The sequence below is a fragment of the Crinia signifera genome, chromosome 5 (assembly GCF_055691185.1).
Source record: "Crinia signifera chromosome 5, ASM5569118v1, whole genome shotgun sequence".
Taxonomy (NCBI): Eukaryota; Metazoa; Chordata; class Amphibia; order Anura; family Myobatrachidae; genus Crinia; species Crinia signifera.
In genome coordinates, this window is record NC_139221.1 from 13,896,510 (window position 1) to 13,918,431 (window position 21,922).

Consider the following 21,922-nt stretch of genomic DNA (forward strand, 5'->3'; position numbering starts at 1 on the left):
TTCCGAGAGGGGTCTCAGAATGGCGAGCCCCAAGAAGGGGTACAGAGTCTTTTTCCTCAGAAGGGGTCTCGGAGGGTAATTTCCCAGGAGGGTTCTCAAATTCTCAAGCCGCAGAACGGGGTTCAGAGTGTCGTGCACCAGGAGGGGTCTCAGACTGTCAGACTCCAAGCAGGGTCTCAGAATACCACACCCCAAACAGGGTCTCTGAGCATTGCGCCCCAGGAGGGTTTCCCGAGCACTGCACCCCAAGAGGGGTCTCTGAAAGTGGTACCCCAAAAAGGGCCTCTGAGTACACTACCCCAAGAGGAATCTCCGAGAGTTGCACCCCAAAAGGATCCTCTGGTAGCCACACCCCAGGAAGGGTCTCTGAGTGTGGCTTCCCAGGTTAGGCCACTGAGCACTTTGCCTCAAGAAGGGGCTCTATATTTCCCCCCAGAAGGGGGTTCTGAGTCAATCGCCCCAGAAGGGGGTTCCGAGTCAATCGCCCCAGAAGGGGGTTCCGAGTCAATCGCCCCAGAAGGGGGTTCCGAGTCAATCGCCCCAGAAGGGGGTTCCGAGCCTGTCGCCCCAGAAGGGGGTTCCGAGCCTGTCGCCCCAGAAGGGGGTTCCGAGCCTGTCGCCCCAGAAGGGGGTTCCGAGCCTGTCGCCCCAGAAGGGGGTTCCGAGCCTGTCGCCCCAGAAGGGGGTTCCGAGTCCGTCACCCCAGGTGGGGGTTCCGAGCCCGTCACCCCAGGTGGGGGTTCCAGGTCTGTCACTCCTGGTGGAGATCCATCGAGAAATTTAAATCTAAGACTCCTTCATCCTCCCTGGCTAAAAGTCTGCCTATGCCTCTTCAAAACCATGGGTCATCTAGACGGCATACCGAGAGTACTAGAGCTTCTGAAAAAATTTTTTTGCCAAGATCTGAATCGAAGAACTCAATAGTTAGGGGCATCCGTGTCGGCTCTTTAGCACTTCATGGTCTCAAAGAATCATCCGCTAAAAAATCTTTGATTTGCACCCCAGAACTAGACTCCAACTCAGATTATGATTCTGAACACGATGCTGCTCCTTTTTTGGGTGGTCTAGTGTTGGCCAGAGCCCGCTTTGAAGAGCCAGAGGCGTCACCAGCCTTGAAGGGATCTAAGTGTTCTTCTAAGAAAAAGAAGAAGCACCACAGGCGACCTTGAAAGTATCCATGTGGGGTGTTCGGAGCCCACCCCTAGAGGGGAGGGTAATGTCACAACATTCAGTTATTGTTTGTTTCCTACCTGGTTTGTGGCTTCTCCTGTCTGTTCAGCCTGCTCCATGCTGCAAGGAAAGTCTGTGTGGCCTGAGCTTTGCTAATTACAGCACCTGGAGGAGTCCTTGCTGCTGACAGCTCTGTATAGTTGAACTGTGCTGTGAGATCTGAGCTCAGCTAATTAGTTACACCTGGGTAACTCTCCTGCAGGAGAGTTCAGTGTAAACTGAGCATGCTCAGCCCATTGATTAGTCCACCTGTGGGTTCCCTGTGCTTCCTATAAAGGGCAGCCTCTGGGAGACAGAAGCTGCCAGAGTATAGGTTCACACCAGCTCCAGCGTTCCAGTGCCTTGTACTATTCCAGACTTCTGATTATTGCATCTGACCTCGGCTTGTTCCTGACCATTCTCCTGCCTGATCCTCGTGTACCGTACCCAGTGTTTACCAGTGTATGATTCCGGCTATTCTCCTGACTATTCTCCTGCCTGCTCCTTGTGTACTACATCCGTGACATCCAGTGTATGACCTTGGCTAGTTCTGTTACCATTCTCCTGCCTGCTCCCTGTGTGCTGCATTCCTTGGTACCGTATCTGCTCATCTGTTACTGATCCGGCTTGACGACCACGCTCCATATTCCACAAGCTACCACCACTCATACGGGGAACCTGACCAGGGGGCCGCGACCGACGTGTCGGGTGCCGCAGAAGCCCATATCCCGCTTGGAGGGGTCACTGGCAGAAAACCCCCGGCACGGTTAGACTCCGCGCCCCTGTGTCAGGTCTAGCCAATACCCGAGTGGTAGTGCACCCCAAGTTTGTGACAACCCCATTATACTTGCCCCTTACACATGATGCCAAATGGAATGAGCCAAAATTGACATAATGCCACATGGATTGAGTCAAAATTCACATAATGCCACATGGATTGAGCCAAAATTCAAATAATGCCACATGGATTGAGTCAAAATTGACATAGTAACACACACGGATTAAGCCAAATTTCACATAATGCCACATAGATTGAGTCAAAATTTACATAATAACACACACAGATTGAGCCAAAATTCAAATAATGTCACATGGATTGAGCCAAAATTTACATAATAACACACACGGATTGAGCCAAATTTCACATTATTCCAAATGGATTGTGTCAAAATTCACATAATGCCACACGGATTGAGCCAAATGCATAAACTGCCATACGGATTGAGCCAAAATTCACATAATGCCACATGGATTGAGCCAAAATTCACATAATGCCACACGGATTGAGCCAAAATTCACATAATGCCACACGGATTGGGAAAAAAATTCACATAATGCCACATGGATTGAGCCAAAATTCCCATAATGCCACATGGATTGAGCCAGAATTCACATAATGCCACACAGATTAAGCCAAAATTCACAAAACACTTCATAAACAGGGACATCGTCCACCAAAGGCTCGCATTAAACATTTACACCATAATGTCCATTACACGTTAAGTTACACGCCATTATGTCGGGGGATAATGGGAGACAGCCATGCAGAAGTGATAGCCACTGACAGTGGCAGAGCCTGGCTGTATTCAGAGCACTGCAGGTCCCAGCAAATTGAAATAATACCTTTTTCACACCAGAAAATGCATTCCCAGGTTGGCCCCTTTTACACCAGGCTAGTCCCTGCATTTTCTGGTGTGAGGGGGAGAGAAAACCACCCCTCCCCCCTTTAACCAGTTATCTCATTTAACCGGCTATATCTTCGGAACCAACTGACCCATTTACATGAGACAAGTATTATATTGAAGAACTTTTGAGTGGGCTTTGAATGATTTTGGTCAAGTGAAACTGGAACGTTTGGTTCCAGAGTAATCTGCCCTCAAAGAACATGAACAGCTATGAAATTACATTTAAAAAATAAAAAAAATCGGTTTACATGCAATATCTCTGGAACCGATTGACCGATTTGGACCAGCCTGGTATCATATTGAAGGCCCAGCGATTTGAAATTGAATAAAATCAACCACAAGCTTCTGTGATGCCAGGGCGGGAACTGGCAGCCGTCGGAACCGGGTGGGGGTCGGAATTGACGGGTCCCATATTATCCTATGGGGAGAAAACGTTACAGGTTTGCCAGGTGATATCTCCGGTTCCCGGGGGGCTAGAGACACGGGGCTGGGCTCGTTGGAAAGCCCTGGTCCTCAGCTACAAAATAAATGACAGGGGGGGCACGTGCCCGGGTGCCCCCCCCCCCCCCCTGAATCCGCTACTGGACATTGGGACCAGAAATTAGCTAAAGATTTCTATAATGAATCCTGGCTTCAAACGACTTATCAAATGTTAACCCTGCAAATGGGTCAGATTTAACATGTGCAGAGAGATTTAGATTTGAGAAGGGGTTGTCCATACTGGGGGAAATTTACTAAGATGTGTATTCTACTTCACAGGTGATATTGCTATAGGCAACCAATTAGAATCTACTAATTATTTTATGTTCGCCTGCCACTGAATCGGCCCCAAAATTACTGCCTATTTTGCTTTACTGAATCTGGCTCTAAATCCCCCCCCCCTAGTGTTATTTTGCCGAAAGTCCCAATACTTTTGCAAATGTAATTCACATACGTATATCAAACAGCGCAGGGTTTGGGGCTTTATTGTCTACTGCTTGTCAAGAGGGAAAGAGAAGCCCATGGAATCCTGACAATATCAATGCACCCGGCCTAAGGGAACCCTGCTACTGTACAACCGCAGGGCATGGCCTGTTCTCCAGCACTGCACAGCCTGTGAAACATGACGCTCTCATATATTATGTATGTGACAACAGAGAGCACCAGCTTTAATGCTTGCAATGTTTAAAATGCTATATATAGAAAGAATAAAAACAAATGCTGCATAAAAGTGGTGATTTTTGACCCAACTAGAATGGACGCTCAGAAGTCAAAATTCTCATTGGAGATTTGCACTGAGTACTACTACACCTGTCATGTGCAGGCTCGGAAAGTGAATGCAGGGCATGCATATCCCCTATAGCGGGCCTGCTGGCTCCTCCCACTCTGACGGCTCCTTGTGATTGGAGAGGCGGAATGGGGCAGGAAGTGTCAGACAGGATTGCAGGGTCCAGTGGCAGTTCTAGAGGTGGAGCCGCAGCCCTGTCCAACATTTAAATAGAGGAGCCACACCCACTGTCATCGAGTCCCGGCCGGCAATGTCTGGCAGTGGTTGGAGTGGCAGTTGGTGGCTTGATGACAATGCCCAGCCTGTACATGAAATATATAGCAATAATAAGCCATTCAGATCCCAGTTATATTGTCCGTTTACGGCTAATGGGTGTAACTAGGTAGCACCTGACTATGGGCCTAATCCGGGAGTGCTGTATGCATCACCAGCATTGGCAATCTCCTGCTATCCTACATTGCACTCCTAATCTCCCGGATACTTCAGATTCTGCCAGGGGTGCCACTAAAGGAGCACACACACATTGAGATTTGTGCTTAGCATTTTGTGCTAAGTGATTTAACCGAGGCGATTTCCTTTAAACTTCCCGGTGGCTAGATTGCCCAAATTCACATAGCGATGTGCGCTAAGCGATCTGTGCTAGCCAATGGTTTGTATGCACTTGCTAGGCGATCTGTCTAAAATTTGCCTGCATGTGCTAAATATTTGATCTGGTGATGGCGAAGCCCGGAACCGGGCATCGCCATTGCTATGGGGTGTACACATGGAGCAGTTTGTGCTTAATTTCTAAGCTATCTATCTAGATAATAAGCTAAAATCGCCCTGTGTGTATGCCCCATTAGGAGTTTATTTGCAAGGATGGTGATTTGCTGTAGCTGCCCAGGAGTCTGTGCTGATGATCCCTCCTTGTGGGAACCCCTGACAAGAGTGAGAGACAGCAGAACATGATCACACATGGTCTTATGTGCCGCTGCTTCTTCATTAAACGTCATTATGATGGACAAAAATGTTTGCTGGCAATTATTACACCTATTTTGACAAATTCACTTAGCACTCAAAGGATTAAACAAGTTTCTAACTACAGGTAGTGCCTACAAGATGCAGACATTCCAGTGTTCACAATAACATTTAAAGCACTGAAAACAGACTTATATTCTTAGGGATGAATTCACAAAAAGTCAAATTACGGTACTTGTTTCCTAGCACGGCCACAATCGCATTGATCTTGTGCCCTTAATAGTGGTATGCGATGGCCCCCGACGCGATGGACCCGATTTCCCATTGAAATGCATTGAAAAGTTAAAAAATTGCGTCGGTCGCGTCGCATGCGGCTAAATAAGCATTAAATGGTCCCGACGCGATGCCCCCCATTTCCCTGTTCTTTTCATACCCCCACTATCCACGTCGGCGTGGAGTTGAGAATAGAATAGTGTGGCGAGCGCAGCGAGCCACCGAGCCCGAAGCGTGGCGAGCGCAGCGCGCCCCGCGAGGGGACGCGGATACCTTCACAGGTAAACGCGTCCCCTCGCGGGCTTTACAGGTGTCCGCGTCGCCACGGACACCTGTGAAGCCCGCAAGGGGACGCGTATAACTGTGAAGGTATCCGCGTCCCCTCGCGGGGCTCGCTGCGCTCGCCACGCTTCGGGCTCGGTGGCTCGCTGCGCTCGCCACACTATTCTATTCTCAACTCCACGCCGACGTGGATAGTGGGGGTATGAAATGGTCGGAGGACGCGTACCGCCGCCCCTCGCAGGCTCGCTGCGCTCGCCACGCTTCGGGTTCACAATGATCGTGGGGTGCCGTTAAATAATTTTGGGGGGCCATTTCACTGTTCTGGGGTGTTTTGGGGGGTTTCTGGACCATTTAACATTGTTCCCTGTTCATTTGGGTAAATTGAAGCATTTAACATTGTTCCCTATGGGAAATCGGGGGCATCGCGTCGGGACCATCGCATGCGATTTTTTAGCACGCATGCGATGCGACCGATTTGATTTTTTTACCTGCGATGCCCCCGATTAGAATCGGTGTGGCCGTGCTAGGAAACAAGTACCCAAATTACATTTGGAATTTATTGCATAAGTATCAGATCAATCATGTATATTGTGCTGATCTGCAAACAAGAAACCCCAATCTATTCAAAGGTTTGGCTGCGATTGGGCAACAAACATACAACGTTTCACCTACGCCACCTACAATATGGACCTTATTCAGGATAGCGTGGCTCCGATTAGGATTCACACTATTTCTCTGTAAGTATTGTTATCTCCCAAGTATTTTCCCACACATCTGAATGCAAGCCAGTGACAAGTGGACTGGAGCAGGAGCTGGATACTGTAAATCATTATGTTACAGTGCTGACAGCGGACACCTAATCTGCTCAGTATCCAGGACTGCAGATACCATCTGGCCTCACATCAGCGCTGTCCAGTATTTTTAAATACTAGAAAGAGTTTGAAACAGTATCTGACGTGCAGGGGGTGAAACTGTGTGTCCGTATCACGCCGGAGAAAGGCTGTGTATGCTCCATTATAAAATCATATATACTACTGTGTAACCACTATGTATACACCAGCAATAGGCAAGTTGTGCAAATGAAGTGGTGGCGGAACTACACATCCCATCATACCCTCAAACCAGGACATGGCGCCTTAGCGCAGACGCTCAGGGTTATGTATGTGCCCGGTTTTCAATATATTTGATTGTCTACTTTACAAAATCTATATTGCATGCACAGGAACAAAATCACCAATCCACTACCTGCGCATCGGCGTTGCTTGTGACTTGCACGTGACCTCTGAATCAGGGCCACAGTGTTGAAAATTTGATGCTGTAACTGCAAACTGGCGAATCGCTGCACTTTTGGGAGCACACAGCGTGAGTATACCTGCGGCCAGCATTCCTGCAAATCTGAATAAGCCCCTTCTATTGTATGTCTGTTTTAAGCATTACTAATTCATTCTAATTTACCATCCAAAATCTAGACTAAGGAGGCGATAAAAAGCCCTTAAATATCTGAGAAATGCAGAAAAGGATTGTGGGTAGGATCCGGTAAGTGACCGCAAGTTTTTTTTAACCTATATTATAATACAGTGTCCCTAAAGTCTTTGTAAAATAAAGAAACAGAAAATAAATGCAGCTCGCTGATAATTGCCAAACAGCCCCTCAATTCCGTGACCCATCCAAGGTTTAACGATTTCCCTCTGGCGACCCGTCTCTGTTTTGCCGTTCGCTATGATCCACTTAAAATCCAACTGATCTCCAGTATTCCTCCCCAGGACAGGGATAAACATAATTCAATATTTTACCTTCAATTTATACAGGATTTATGTACTTATTGTCCGGACTTGATCTGTAAAATATGGTTGCGCTGATACTTGGGAGGGGACCAAGGCCTCCGCAGAGCCAGAACAAACATTTCTATTTACAGAAAATTGTGTGAAATGAAACGAGCTGTAACGAAGGGTCCAAAATTAAATGTGATGCAGGTGGGACTGTATAACACCAAGCCGCAAACATGAGGTCACAAACACAATAAAAAAAAAAAAGGGAATATTTGCAACTGCATAAAATTTGTGCTGCACACTGTAGCTCCTGTTGCACAAGCATATATATATATATACTGTATATGTATGTATGTATATATATATATATATATATATATATATATATATGAAATGCATGCAATGAGGAGGAAGGAATATCACCTGGCAGTACACATATTGAGCCTGACTCTGATTCACCCATAAAGCAGTGTTACTTCGCTGCTTTTCGAGCCTCGCAACGCTGTTCTCTGGGTGGCCACACCCCCGCCCCCCCCGCTACTCACCAATTTCCCCCGCAGCGCGTGGGTGCCCAAAATCATTTGATGATCGCCGACCATCGAATGATTTATTTAGCGCTCGCTAATCTTAATCCCTCTCTGGTGACTCCGAGAACAGGGTGGGCAGGTGGCCACCCCCGTTTGCGTTGGGACGCCCAGCTTTTTCCTGGATGCACCCAGCGTTTTTATGGGTATGTCCATGAAATGTAGCCTCCCCCCCTCCCCATGCAAGTCTCCAAGGGCCCCCACACTGGAGACCTCCACATGCGCATAAGCAATCAACATCAGCCGTCAACATCGGTCCCAGTTGCAAATTCACAACAGACCGATCAAACTAGAATGATCCCCATACCGTACAAGGGGTGCGCAGTAGGTTGACAGAAGTACAAAAATTATTATGTCAACAGAGGGGATGATTCAGACCAGTTTGCTAGTAACAGAAGTCCGTCTAAACCGACTTTTATTCCGCCCGCTATCTGCCGAATTCGGGGCGGGTGCTGAGTGCATGAGTTCTAGGATGGCGCCTGCTGCCTTCCATTACTTGTGGTGGGCATTAGTTGGTGTACCAATCCCCAGGGTACGCTGCAGCACAAGTGGTACAGTAGGTAAATGACAAGTCTTGACCACAAAACCACGGAGGTTGGTATCTTAGATCAATATAGAAGTAATTGTGATATTTACTAATAATTCCACCAGTGGAATGTAGGTGTTCTGCTCACTGTGAATAAGCTTCTAGGTCGGCTTTAAGGATTTATTTTATCGGATTATTCGTCTTTATACACGATGTGCAGTGTCGGAACTTGCGAGTGGTTCGCCATGGTGCTAAAATGTCATGTGGACTCTCCTCCTCCACTCCAACCCAAGTTCACAATATGGCACACAGCAGTTGGTGGCAGCAGCAGTGGGCCCCTCAATCCTCACGGCCCGGAGCAATGAACCTGCTGCTCCAATGGATCACAAATCCCTCATTGGAAATCATTCAGATGTAGTTGGAATTGCTGCATCCTCAGCCAAGTACCAGTTATTGATACTTTGTGTATGTACATTTGACACCATTTGCAGGTGGAGAGGGGGGTGGTGGCGTCCTCCATTTCTCTAAAGGGATGCATGTTAATGCCATCGCGGTGAAAGGCAAAGGCCACGGTCTCCATCAGAGGATGGACATTTTCTGGCCTCCAGGTAGCAGCTGCTGCAACTGGCTTGACCTACCCCATGGGTAACACCGCCAGCTGATGGTGTTGGAGATGATCCAATGCTGCCTCCTAGGGCAGAGTCAGAATCAGTGGCGCCCCCTGCTGCATTACCATAGTATTGCTGTTGCTGCTGCTTCTATGTAAGCAACAACAATGGCAACTGCATCCACTTCTGCGTGACCATCATTGTGTTGATGGTAGCCATAGAAAGTAGAGTATAATAAGTGTGTCAGGATGTATCAATAATCACATTTATAATGCACATGGTCAGACCATCATTATGTGCAGGAGCTGAATATTTGACCCATTTTCCAGAGTCTCCTCGAGGTCTGGTCAAAGTAAGTGGTGATTGCTTGTCAGATCAGGTGCTGACAAACCACCATCGCATTTCCAGCTGCGGGGAACGTTATCAGGGTAGCGAATGAAACGCGTTGGGTACTTTGAACATATTAAAGGCTACTCTGTATTATTACACTGTTCCTTTGTTTAGCACATTAAGAAATAGACCAGTAAGTTTTTGAAATGATGATGGTCAATAAATCATATAATAATAACCATGACTTTGGGGATAGATATATTTATATATTAATATTCATACTCCGGTGTAGTACAGATTGTAGCCCTGTATGTTGTTTTAGCGCACCCTCCCTGCCCATCCGTCAGTACTTGGAAGTGATAGGTAGTAATCCCGAGGTCAGCAGGTCATTTTAGGAATGATACGTTTCTTGATTTAAAAAATATTTTCTCATCAGAGGGTTTTCTTCTGGTCTTAGAATTGTTAGAATGATTGATACATTTCATGCATCTGTTTCTTCTCACATCCCTGCAGCAGATGGGAGCGTACGGTACATCGTCCCTCTGACTCCCAAGATAAAGATATTTTCTCACTGGATTTCTGCTCCTAGTCCTACAGTATAACGTGAGCTACTTACATTTTGTAACATTATTCGGAAGGGTTGTGTTTACATAAATGTGAGATGAAAACAAAAACTATGTAACTCTTCTTATCATAAAATCCACTCAATACTTCCTGAGGGGATGTAGTTGGCATTACGAATGGATGGGATACTGTCGGTCAGAATACCTGACAAGTGGGGTAGGGAAGGATTAGGTTTCAGGGGGGATGGGGGAGGTTAGGGTAAAGCTGTGGGAGGGGAGAGTTAGGATTATGCTGTGGGAGGAATCGGTTAGACTGCAGTGGAGGCTAGGGTTAGGCTGTGGGAGGAGTGGGTTAGACTACAGCGGAGGCTAGGGTTAGGCTGTGGGAGGAGTGGGTTAGACTGCAGTGGAGGCTAGGGTCCGGCTGTGGGAGGAATCAGTTAGACTGCAGTGAAGGCTAGGGTTAGGCTGTGGGAGGAGTGGGTTAGACTGCAGTGGGGGCTAGGATTAGGCTGTGGGAGGAGTGGGTTAGACTGCAGTGGAGGCTAGGGTTAGGCTGCGGAAGGAGTGGGTTAGACTACAGCGTAGGCTAGGGTTAGGCTGCGGAAGGAGTGGGTTAGACTGCAGTGGAGGCTAGGGTTAGGCTGGGGGAGGAGTGGGTTAGACTGCAGTGGAGGCTAGGGTTAGGCTGTGGGAGGAGTAGTTTAGACTGCAGTGGAGGCTAGGGTTCGGCTGCTGGAGGAGTGGGTTAGACTGCAGTGGAGGCTACGGTTAGGCCGTGGGAGGTTAAGATTAATATGTGGGGGTGCGAAGGAAGGACAGACCCAGGCTGGGTGGCTACATGACAATAGGTGCATGGCCACGTTATGCCACACACCGTAATGCCCATTACACACGACACCACACACCCTACTACCCATTACACAAGACGCCACACACCCTACTACCCACTACACATGACATTACACACCCTACTACCCATTACAGTAGACGCCACACACCCTACTACCCATTACACATGATGCCACACATTGTACTACCCATTACACATGACACCACACACCATAATGCCCATTACACATGACGCCACACATCATAATACCCATTACACATGAAGCCACACACCGTAATGCCCATTAAACATGACGCCATACACCGTACTACCCATTACACATGATGCCACACACCGAAATGCCCATTACACATGATTCCACACACCATAATGCCAATTAAACATGATGCCACACACCATAATGCCCATAAAACATGACACCACACACCGTAATGCCCATTACATATGATACCACACACCATAATGCCCATTAAACATGACACCACACACCGTACTACCTATTACACATGACACCATACACTGTACTACCTATTACACATGACACCACACACTGTACTACCTATTACACATGACACCACACCCCATAATGCCCATTACACATGACGCCACACACCGTACTATCTAATACAACATGACACTTAACACCATAATGCCCACATCCGGTGGGGGCCGGGGAATGGTCACACACATGCGAGCTCCAATCCACCGGAGCTCCCATCATCAGCCCCTGGAGAATGGGCACCTTGTGGACGGAAGGATGGAGGATGAGGGAGGAGGACGGAGGGGGAGTGAGCAGAGGGCGGAGCACAGAGTGTCTCCAAGCTCCACCCAGAGACAGGCGGCGCCATAGCAGCAGCCACTGACACGAACCCCCAGGCACGGCAACACATATCAGCCGGTGTTTTCCAAACTTTTTTATACACTTTTTTAGTGTATAAAAAAAAATGTCCAAGGCACCCCTTGGCCAAAAGTTTATTTAAAAAAAAAGATTTTTTTTAAAAATATTAAATTAAATAAATTGTGTTTATACTGTATGTCATCTTTAGGTTCAATTATGGGGTGATTTGCTTCTGTTTGTCCACATATTTTATGATTTCTCTTGGGGGGGAGTTTAGGGTTAGGCTGCGGTAGGAGAGGGTTAGATTTAGGTTGCAGTAGGGTTAGATTTAGGCTGCGAGGAGCAAGTTTGAGGTGAAGCAGAGGGGGGGATGCAGTGTAAATCCCGGCGGTCGGGATCCCGGCGTTCAGAATCCTGACGCTGGAATCCCGACCGCTGAAATCCCGACACTTTCTCCCTCCGGGGGTGTCCACGACACCCCCGGAAGGAGAATAAATTAGTGTGCAGAGCGTAGCGAGGCACCACGCCCGCTGCGTGGCGAGCGCAGCGAGCCCGCAAGGGGGGGCGATCCACATCCCCCCCTTGTCGGGATTTCTGCGGTTGGGATTCCAGCGTCGGGATTCTGAACGCCGGGATCCCGACCGCCGGGATTTATTACTGAATTCGCTGTGGGGGGCAGGGATAGTCTGCAGGACGGGAGGGTTAGGGTTAGGCTGTGGTGGGGTTTGGGAGATGGTTAGGGCTAACACAGAAGCATAGAATTTGAGAGCAGATAAAAAACATTTAGCCCATCTAGTCTGCCCCTTTTAGTTAGTTAAGCACCCCTGCTGGTATTTTAGGCAGCTGGGATGCCAGGGTAACCCTTAATGAAGCACAGTAGTAACAATTTTCCAGGATTCCAGCAATAATTATCCTTGATGCTTTTCTGGAGAGAAGCGTTCTTTCCTGGGTCCATGTTATAACACGGCTTATCAGTGGTAACAAGCGTTTTATGGGTGAAGGATCTTATGGTACCTATACCATGGAGTAGAGCGAGATGTTCATTCCATTTAGGCACAAGCATGGGTGGGCAAATAGGATGAAGTTGTCCTATAAGTGCATTGGCCAAGCAGCACTTTGTGGCAAAGATAAGAACTTGACTTACTAAAACTACTACTAAGCACTGTCACCACATCGCTGCACTTCTGGGTCATAAGATCTGAGAGGCTCCATGATGGCAAAGATGGAGTCATCTGCAAAGAGCCTTCCTTGGAGTTGGGCATCCTGGACACTCCAAGGGTTATGATTTGCAGGTGGCTAAAATGTCCAGTACCACTGGTGAGTGTCATCCTGGCCAACCAGAAGTGGCAGTCCCGAGGCCATGTCATCGTCTGTCAACAGTTTTGGGGGGAGGTTGTGATACCACGGAATGTTTGCCCAGATTAAAAATGGCCACTTAGGTTCCAGAAAATGCATTGTACTTCCTAGGTTAAAGCACTGTATTATTTTAAAGCCGGTTCCAACAAAAGCAAGTATAAGAATCCTACTTGGTATACTAATTCTGAATGATGCAAAAAGACAATCTATCACCAAAAATGGGATTCCGTGTGTCCATAAAGCTTGGCCTTAGTTTATGGGGTCTAGTCTGAACAAATGAATTCTGGTCAGAAAAGGATTTGCATGTCCACACGTCCAAGATGTATTCTCCACACTGTCATAGTTGGGGGGTTATAGCATGTTTGACTACCTACATACCTTCCCAATATATTCCCCCTGTGCATCTTGAAGGCGATTGATTTAAGGTTTCCCTTCTCTAATGAGAAGCACATGACTCGCCTTTGTGTAAACAGTACCCCGAAGTGCTAGCACAAATAAAACCCACTGTGGGAATGCGCTGGTTCAGGCATAATTGTATCTTGAATCAAAGAATAATCTGAGCACATAAAAGAATTATCCTAAAAATAATTCACATATGGGAATGGTTGTAAATGGAAATAGCGTGAAACTCTATTCCCCAGTTACAGAGCTTCTACAGCACAATGGCCTCAGCGCCTGGCTGTAGGTTTGGCAAACGCCGCTCCTTGTAAATGCCTGTGATTGATGTGCATTCTTAGCATATTACTCCACACTACAGGCTACTGATGCAACACTAAGGAGATACAGAGACGCAACCCAGATACCTGCAAATGATTATATACAGAGATACCGTGTATCCAGTACAACTGTTCCGTTACTTCCCAATAGGAAATGTTTCATGATCACTTGCGTTTACATCTCAATTTAGCAAATCAGAACAGCTAATAGGATGAGTTAGATGATACATGCACCCTTGCTCCTTCCAAGCGTAGGCTGTAAGACTAACCAGATCATTTATTTTTATTTAAGCCAATCTAAAATCTGTCCCAAGTATAATAAAGATGCGTCTGCTCTGCACAGTACAACGCACGGGAGCGTCCCCTTGCATCAATGGTTTACGGCCTATGTTGATTACTTTTGCCATCGATGGGGGAGAACCAGAGGATTTCCCTCCATCAATGGCACAGCAGAACCAATGTTTTTGTTTTCTCCAAGGTGCCGGGACACAGAGCATAGTTCCGCCCCCAACAACCCTGAAGCCCCACCCCCACATGGGCTAGTCAGTCAAAGAAATGGATGACCATCGATAGCTAAAACGGTTGTTGGTCATCCATCACATAGTTTATTAACATTGATAGCTGGTTGTAGTATTGCCATCGATGGCAACCATTGATGGTGATTGCACCGATGGCCATCCGTATTCTCTCTCTGGATGTATGCCCTATGATGGAGGTGCCATTGTTGATGTGATGGATGTGTCATGGATGGTGCAATGGATGTGCCATTGATGATGTGATGGATATGCCATGGATGGTGCAATGGATGTGCCATGATGGATGTGCCATGGATGGTATGATGGATGTTCCATGGATGGTGCAAGGGATGTGCCATGGATGGTGCGAGGGATTTGCCATTGATGATGAGATGGATGTGCCATGGATGGTGTGGTGGATGTGCCATGTATGTGCCATGGATAATGAGATGTGCCATGTATGGTACGAGGGATGTGCCATGGAAAGTGCGAGGGATGTGCCATGGATGGTGTGAGGGATTTGCCATGGATGGTGTGATGTATGGTGTGATGGATGTGTCATGGATGGTGTGATGTATGGTGTGATGGATGTGCCATGGATGGTGTGATGTATGGTGTGATGGATGTGCCATGGATGGTGTGATGTATGGTGTGATGGATGTTCCATGGATGGTGCGAGGGATGTGCCATGGATGGTGCGAGGGATTTGACATTGATGATGAGATGGATGTGCCATGGATGGTGTGGTGGATGTGCCATGTATGTGCCATGGATAATGAGATGTGCGATGTATGGTGCGAGGGATGTGCCATGGAAAGTGCGAGGGAGGTGCCATGGATGGTGTGAGGGATTTGCCATGGATGGTGCGAGGGATGTGCCATGGATGGTGCGAGGGATGATGTGATGGATGTGCCATGGATGGTGTGATGTATGGTGTGATGGATGTGCCATGGATGGTGTGATGTATGGTGTGATGGATGGTGTGATGTATGGTGTGATGGATGTGCCATGGATGGTATGATGGATGATGTGATAAATGATGTGATGGCAGTGAGGGCTGCGTCCTCTTCATCCACTGCCTGTCCCGTCAGTTGCGCCGCCGCCTGTGCGGAACCCCGGCCTGCACAGAGGACAAGCAACTGGGGTGAGTATTTTCACCACCTCCTGCCCACCTCCGCCGCCATCCCGCCTACTGCCCGACGCCATCCCGCCAACTGCCCGCCTCCTCCCCACCTCCTGCTGGCCTTCTTCCCTCCCCCTTCACACACCAGAAAATTAAGGGACTTTTCTGGTGTGAAAGAGGCCAACCTGGGAATGGCCCGGCATGATTCCTGGGCCATATTCCCAGGTGGGTCCCTGCATTTTCTGGTGTGAAAGGGGTATTAGTGACAAATTCCTCTTTTTATGCTGGTTAGGTGCAATTCAGTCCGTGTTCTTCTTATCCTGTATTTATAGATTGACTAGCAGGGGCACTACAACCTTTTTTAGTTGATGGGGCCAAAATACCATTTCATTTTGGTGCCCCTAAATCGCTGAAAGTTTCAGCTGGACGTAAGGTGCATACACACTAGATCAGGCATGTCCAAACGATGGCCCTCCAGCTGTTGTGAAACTACAAGTCCCATCATGCTTTGCCACAGTTTTGCTATTAGGGAATGCTAACACTATGGCAAGGCATGCTGGGATGTGTAGTTTCACAACAGCTGGAGGGCCATAGTTTGGACATGCCTGAACTAGATGATAAAAGTTAATGATATGCATGATAACGATATAGTCAACTATATAATCTAGGGGTGTGTGGCTTTGTAATCGCAGACCCTTTGTGCAATGTCACGCCCCCTTTCTGGAACCTGCGCTGAAGGGCTGCGCTGCTGTCCCAACTAGGGGCCATTGAAAGTTGCGAGGTATGAAACATGCATGTTGGCTCTCAGATTTTGCAGTGTTGCAGTTTCCCTCTGTGCACACTGCTCTACTGCCACCTTGTGGTGAAACCATATATTCACTGTCACAGAATGATTTTGTCTGTCACAAACATTTTGCTACTAGAGACATCAAATAAAAAAGTTCTGTATTTGTCATATTACCTGTAATTGTGTAAACGATGCCAATATCAAACACGTACACTTAGTAATGCCGGTTTTACTGGGTATATGAAACCGCTGCAAATTGCCATAGGTTTTGACCCGTGCGCCAATGCCGGTTTAGACAGGATTCTATATAAAAAAAACTTTTTAATGACAGAGGGAATATTGTATTATTTTATGATGTGCGCAACATTTATAAAGCCGTGCAAAAATAAATATTTTACCCATCGTACAAACTTTTTTTAATACCAATTAACAATTTATACTGTCCCTTTAATATAAGTGCTGAATAATATTATAACAATAATGATAATAACAATAATGATTATAATAATAATGATTAAAATAATAATGATAATAACAATAATGATAATAACAATAATGATAATAATAATATTAGCTTTTATAAACGCATAATGCCCTCATTCCTCCTGCCTCTGCATTAAAATAGCACCCCCTATGGAGTGCACAGGGCCAATTATATTTTTGTAGTTATTACGGGGGAATGGAAATACCCCCTTTTAAGCCATGTCTCAATGCCCCACCCTTCATTATAAATGCATTGGCGGTCCCCTTGCACAACCGCCTACATTTTTCTAAATCATTTGGTGTTTTCTATTCTTCCCTCATAGGAAAATAAATTGGGACGTCTTCTAAACTGGTGGGGTTTTATGCCCTGGAGGTTTTTCTGTGATTTGCATCTTAGTAAATATGGTGGATGAAACCAGTTGCTGTTTAGTATGTGGCCTCTGGTGTCTTACATAGGAATCAGTATTTAAAACCTTCTCAGATTTTTTATTTGACATTTTTGAAGTGTAGTCACAGGATGATTTATGGTGAAGTACGGGTTATGTACAGAAAAGGGGAGGCAGACCGGATCACTGAGGTCAGGATGCCGGCATTCTGTATACTGACGGCAGCATGCCGACTGCCTTCAGGTGACCGGTACTAGAACCTTGAATAGATCAGGATGCAGACGCCGGAATCCCAATCGGTAGGTATGTGGGGACCGCTAGCTTTTCCCGAGGAAGGGGGTATATGCACTGGGTGGGGGGCTTAGTGTTATGCTGTGGGGAGGGGGTTGTAAGGGGAGGGGTTAGCTGTAGGTGGCAGGGATTAGCATTAGACATTAGTGGGAAGGGTTATGGTCAGGCTTCAGGGGGGAGCAGGAGACTCAGTGCTGCAGGGGGGAGCAGGAGACTCAGCGCTGGAGGGTGGGAGCAGGAGACTCAGCGCTGCAGGATGGGAGCAGGAGACTCAGCGCTGCAGGGTGGGAGCAGGAGACTCACGGCTGCAGGGGGAGCAGGAGACTCAGCGCTGCAGGGGGAAGCAGGAGACTCAGCTCTGCAGGGGGAAGCAGGAGACTCAGTGCTGCAGGGGGGAGCAGGAGACTCAGCGCTGGAGGGTGGGAGCAGGAGACTCAGCGCTGCAGGGTGGGAGCAGGAGACTCAGCGCTGCAGGGTGGGAGCAGGAGACTCACGGCTGCAGGGGGAGCAGGAGACTCAGCGCTGCAGGGGGAAGCAGGAGACTCAGCTCTGCAGGGGGAAGCAGGAGACTCAGCGCTGCAGGGGGGAGCAGGAGACTCAGTCCTGCAGGGTGGGAGCAGGAGACTCAGCACTGCAGGTGAAAGCAGGAGTCTCAACACTGCAGGGGGAAGCAGGAGACTCAGCGCTGCAGGGGGAGCAGGAGACTCAGCGCTGCAGGAAGGAGCAGGAGACTCAGTGCTGCAGGGTGGGAGCAGGAGACCCGGCGATGCAGGGTGGGAGCAGGGGACATCAGGGGGGCTGATGGCAGACACTGGTACCAAAGCTTGTAGTTCACCACCTTTCCATCCTTATGCTTGGGAACTAGTGGGCATTGTCAGCTCCTATTTAGAGGCTAGAACACAGGTGATATATTTACCCAAGAGTTAACGTGGGCCAGAACAGGGCGTAACTTAAATAGGAGCTGGCAATCGTGTTTAGGTCAGGACAGGCCAACCTGTGGCTCTCCAGATGTTGCGAAAATACAAATCCCAGCATGCCTTGCCACAGTTTTAACACTCCCTTATAGCAAATCTGTGGCAAAGCATGATGGGATTTGTAGTTTGACAACATCTGGAGAGCCACAGGTTGGCCAGGCCTGGTTTAGGTGTTTGTGTGTGGGTGTGGGAGGGGGGGGGGGGGGGAGAATACACCCCTGTATCTGATCGACACAAGTTTTACATTTTTCCCAATCTTTTCAAAACATACCATGCACATGGACTACGATTGGGAATAATAAGTTTTCCTAAAGCGAGCCCACAAGTGTTCACATTACCAAAGGTCACCTTTTATAAAGCTGCAGTCGGCAGTGAAATGCGTTACATTCATCCCACTCTCAGGACTTTGATTTTGGACTCTAACCCTGTGGATAACTCAGAAACTATACCCCAGCTTAACCCCCTAAACTCATCCTAATTGGCGGATTACGCAGTGTGGACTCCTATTACATCTAGCTTCCAGCATGAGAGGACGCAAGTTCAACTGACTGCTATCTGCTTTGTATACCTCCAGCGGCGGCCAGGAGCTCTGTAAAACTAGTGAGGACAACGACCATTCTTGGGGACTGGAGTCCACCAGTGAACGGTGGTCTATATAATCGGTAAAGTGCACTTACCTTGTGACTCTTTTTCCACTTGGGTTATCATCGAACTTATCCCATTCCATTCCTGAGAGAGTGGTAGTGATTTTCAGTTACCCTACTTTGTATCTATTACATATTTATTTTCTTTCTGATTGTTGTGTATTTTATGTGTATTAATTATGTATACAAGTAAAGATTTATTATTATTTTTATCCAACACTTGCCATTATAATCTCTTATATATTTAGCCAGATCTGTCACTCATCCCCTGTGTATATAACGTTCCCGCCCAGCGGGATACACAAACCCGCCCCCCTAAGGAAAAGACCAGTGTTCTACACACCCCACACCCTTGACATCACCTCCCCCCACCCAGCCAGGGCTACAGTACATGCCCACCATCCACCATTACTCCACAGCCACCATCCACCATTACTCCCGCACCCCCCCCCGGACACCCCCCCTCCCGCGATTCGTGGGCCCTCATGACCCCCCCCCCCCCTCCCGCGATTTGCAGCACCCCCCATGACCCCCCTCCCGCAATTCGTGGGACCCCCGCGACACACCACCCCCCGCGCGATTCGAGTGACACCCCCTCCCGCGATTCGCGGGCCACGTCCCCCCCCCTCCCGCAATTTGTGGGCCCCCTGCGACCCCTTCCGCGATTCTCGGCACCCCCCCGCGATTCACGGTAACCCCCGCAACCCCCCCCTCCCGCAATTCACGGCAACCCCCGCACCCCCCTTCCGCGATTCGCGCCCCCACCCCGTGCCTGTTCCCACAATTCGCGTACTCAAGCCCCCTCCCACGATTCGTGGACCCCCCCCTCCCGTGATTCACGGCACCCCCTGCGGACCCCCTCCCACGATACACAAACTCACCCCCCAGGTAAAAGACCAGTGTTCTATGTGTATAACGTTCCCGCCCAGCGGGATACACAAACCCGCCCCCCTAAGGAAAAGACCAGTGTTCTACACACCCCCACACCCTTGACATCACCTCCCCCCACCCAGCCAGGGCTACAGTACATGCCCACCATCCACCATTACTCCACATCCACCATTACTCCCGCACCCCCCCCCCCCCCCCCCCCGGACACCCCCCCTCCCGCGATTCGTGGGCCCTCATGACCCCCCCCCCCTCCCGCGATTTGCAGCACCCCCCATGACCCCCCTCCCGCAATTCGTGGGACCCCCGCGACACACCACCCCCCCGCGCGATTCGAGTGACACCCCCTCCCGCGATTCGCGGGCCACGTCCCCCCCCCCTCCCGCAATTTGTGGGCCCCCTGCGACCCCTTCCGCGATTCTCGGCAACCCCCGCACCCCCCTTCCGCGATTCGCGCCCCCACCCCGTGCCTGTTTCCACAATTCGCGTACTCAAGCCCCCTCCCACGATTCGCGGACCCCCCCTCCCGTGATTCACGGCACCCCCTGCGGACCCCCTCCCACGATTCACGGCACCCCCGCGACCCCCCTCCCACGATTCGCTGCACTGCCCTCCCGCGATTTGCGAACCCATGCCCCCTCCCACGATTCATGGCACCCCCCCTCCTGCGATTTGCGCCCCCCATGACCCTCCCTCCCGCTATTCGCGCCCCCTCCCGCGATTCGCGCCCTCCCCCCCGTGATTTGCGGACCCCCTCCTATGATTCACGGCAACCCCCGCGGCCCCCCGCGATTTGCGGACTCCCTCACGCGATTCACAGACCCCCTGCGACCCACTCCCGTGATTCACCCCCCCGCGCCCCCTCTTGCAATTTGAAGACCCCCTCCCGTGCTTCGCGGACCCCCCTCCCATGATTCATGCCCCCCCCTTCCCGCGATTCACAGCACCCCCCGCATCCCCCCTCCCGCGTTTCGTGGCCCCCCACCGCCCCCCTCCCGCGATTCATGACCACCCCCGCCCCCCCCCCTCCCGCGATTCGCGGACCCCCGTGCCCCCCCCTCCCCTGCGCCCCCCTCCCGCGATTCACGGCACCCTTCCCGCGATTCACTGACCATCTCAACCCCCCTCCCGCAATTCACTGACCCCCACAACCCCCCTCCCGCAATTTGCGGACCCCCCTTCCCGCGATTCAAGCCCCCCCGCTCACCCTCCCGCAATTTGCGGACCACACCTGACCCCCTTCCGGCAATTCCCCCCCAGCGGACCCCCGCGACTCCGCTCCTGCATTTCACATACCCCCGTGAGAATGGGGGATCCTGTACCGCCACAAGCAGGTGCCGCCCCTAAGTGGGAAATCCGGCCCTAGCTGCCGTGCTGCAGGTTCCCCCACTGCCAGAAGTGTCCCCACGGTCCTCTGCACCAGCGCCACATCTTTTATCAATGGGTGGGGTTCACGGCACCCCCCTCCTGCGATTTGCGCCCCCCCGCGACCCTCCCTTCCACGATTCGCGCCCCCCTCCTGTGATTCTATCCCCCCTCCCACGATTCGCGCCCCCCCCCGTGATTTGCGGACCCCCCTCCCGTGATTCATGGCACCCCCCGTGGCACCCCCGCGATTTGCGGACTCCCTCCCGTGATTCTTGGACCCCCACGGCACCTCCCGCGCCCCCCTTCCATGATTCGCGCCCCCTCCCGTGATTTGCAGACCTCCTCCCGAGATTCGCGGACCCCCCCTCCCGCGATTCACGCCCCCCCCCTCCCGCGATTCACAGCAACCCCCGCATCCCCCCTCCCGCGATTCACGGCACCCTCCCGCGATTCACGGACCCCCTCTACCCCCCCTCCCGCAATTTGCGGACCCCCCCTTCCCGCGATTCAAGCCCCCCCGCTCACCCTCCCGCGATTTGCGGACCACACCTGACCCCCTTCCGGCAATTCCCCCCCAGCGGACCCCCGCGACTCTGCTCCTGCATTTCACATACCCCCGTGAGAATGGGGGAACCTGTACCGCCACA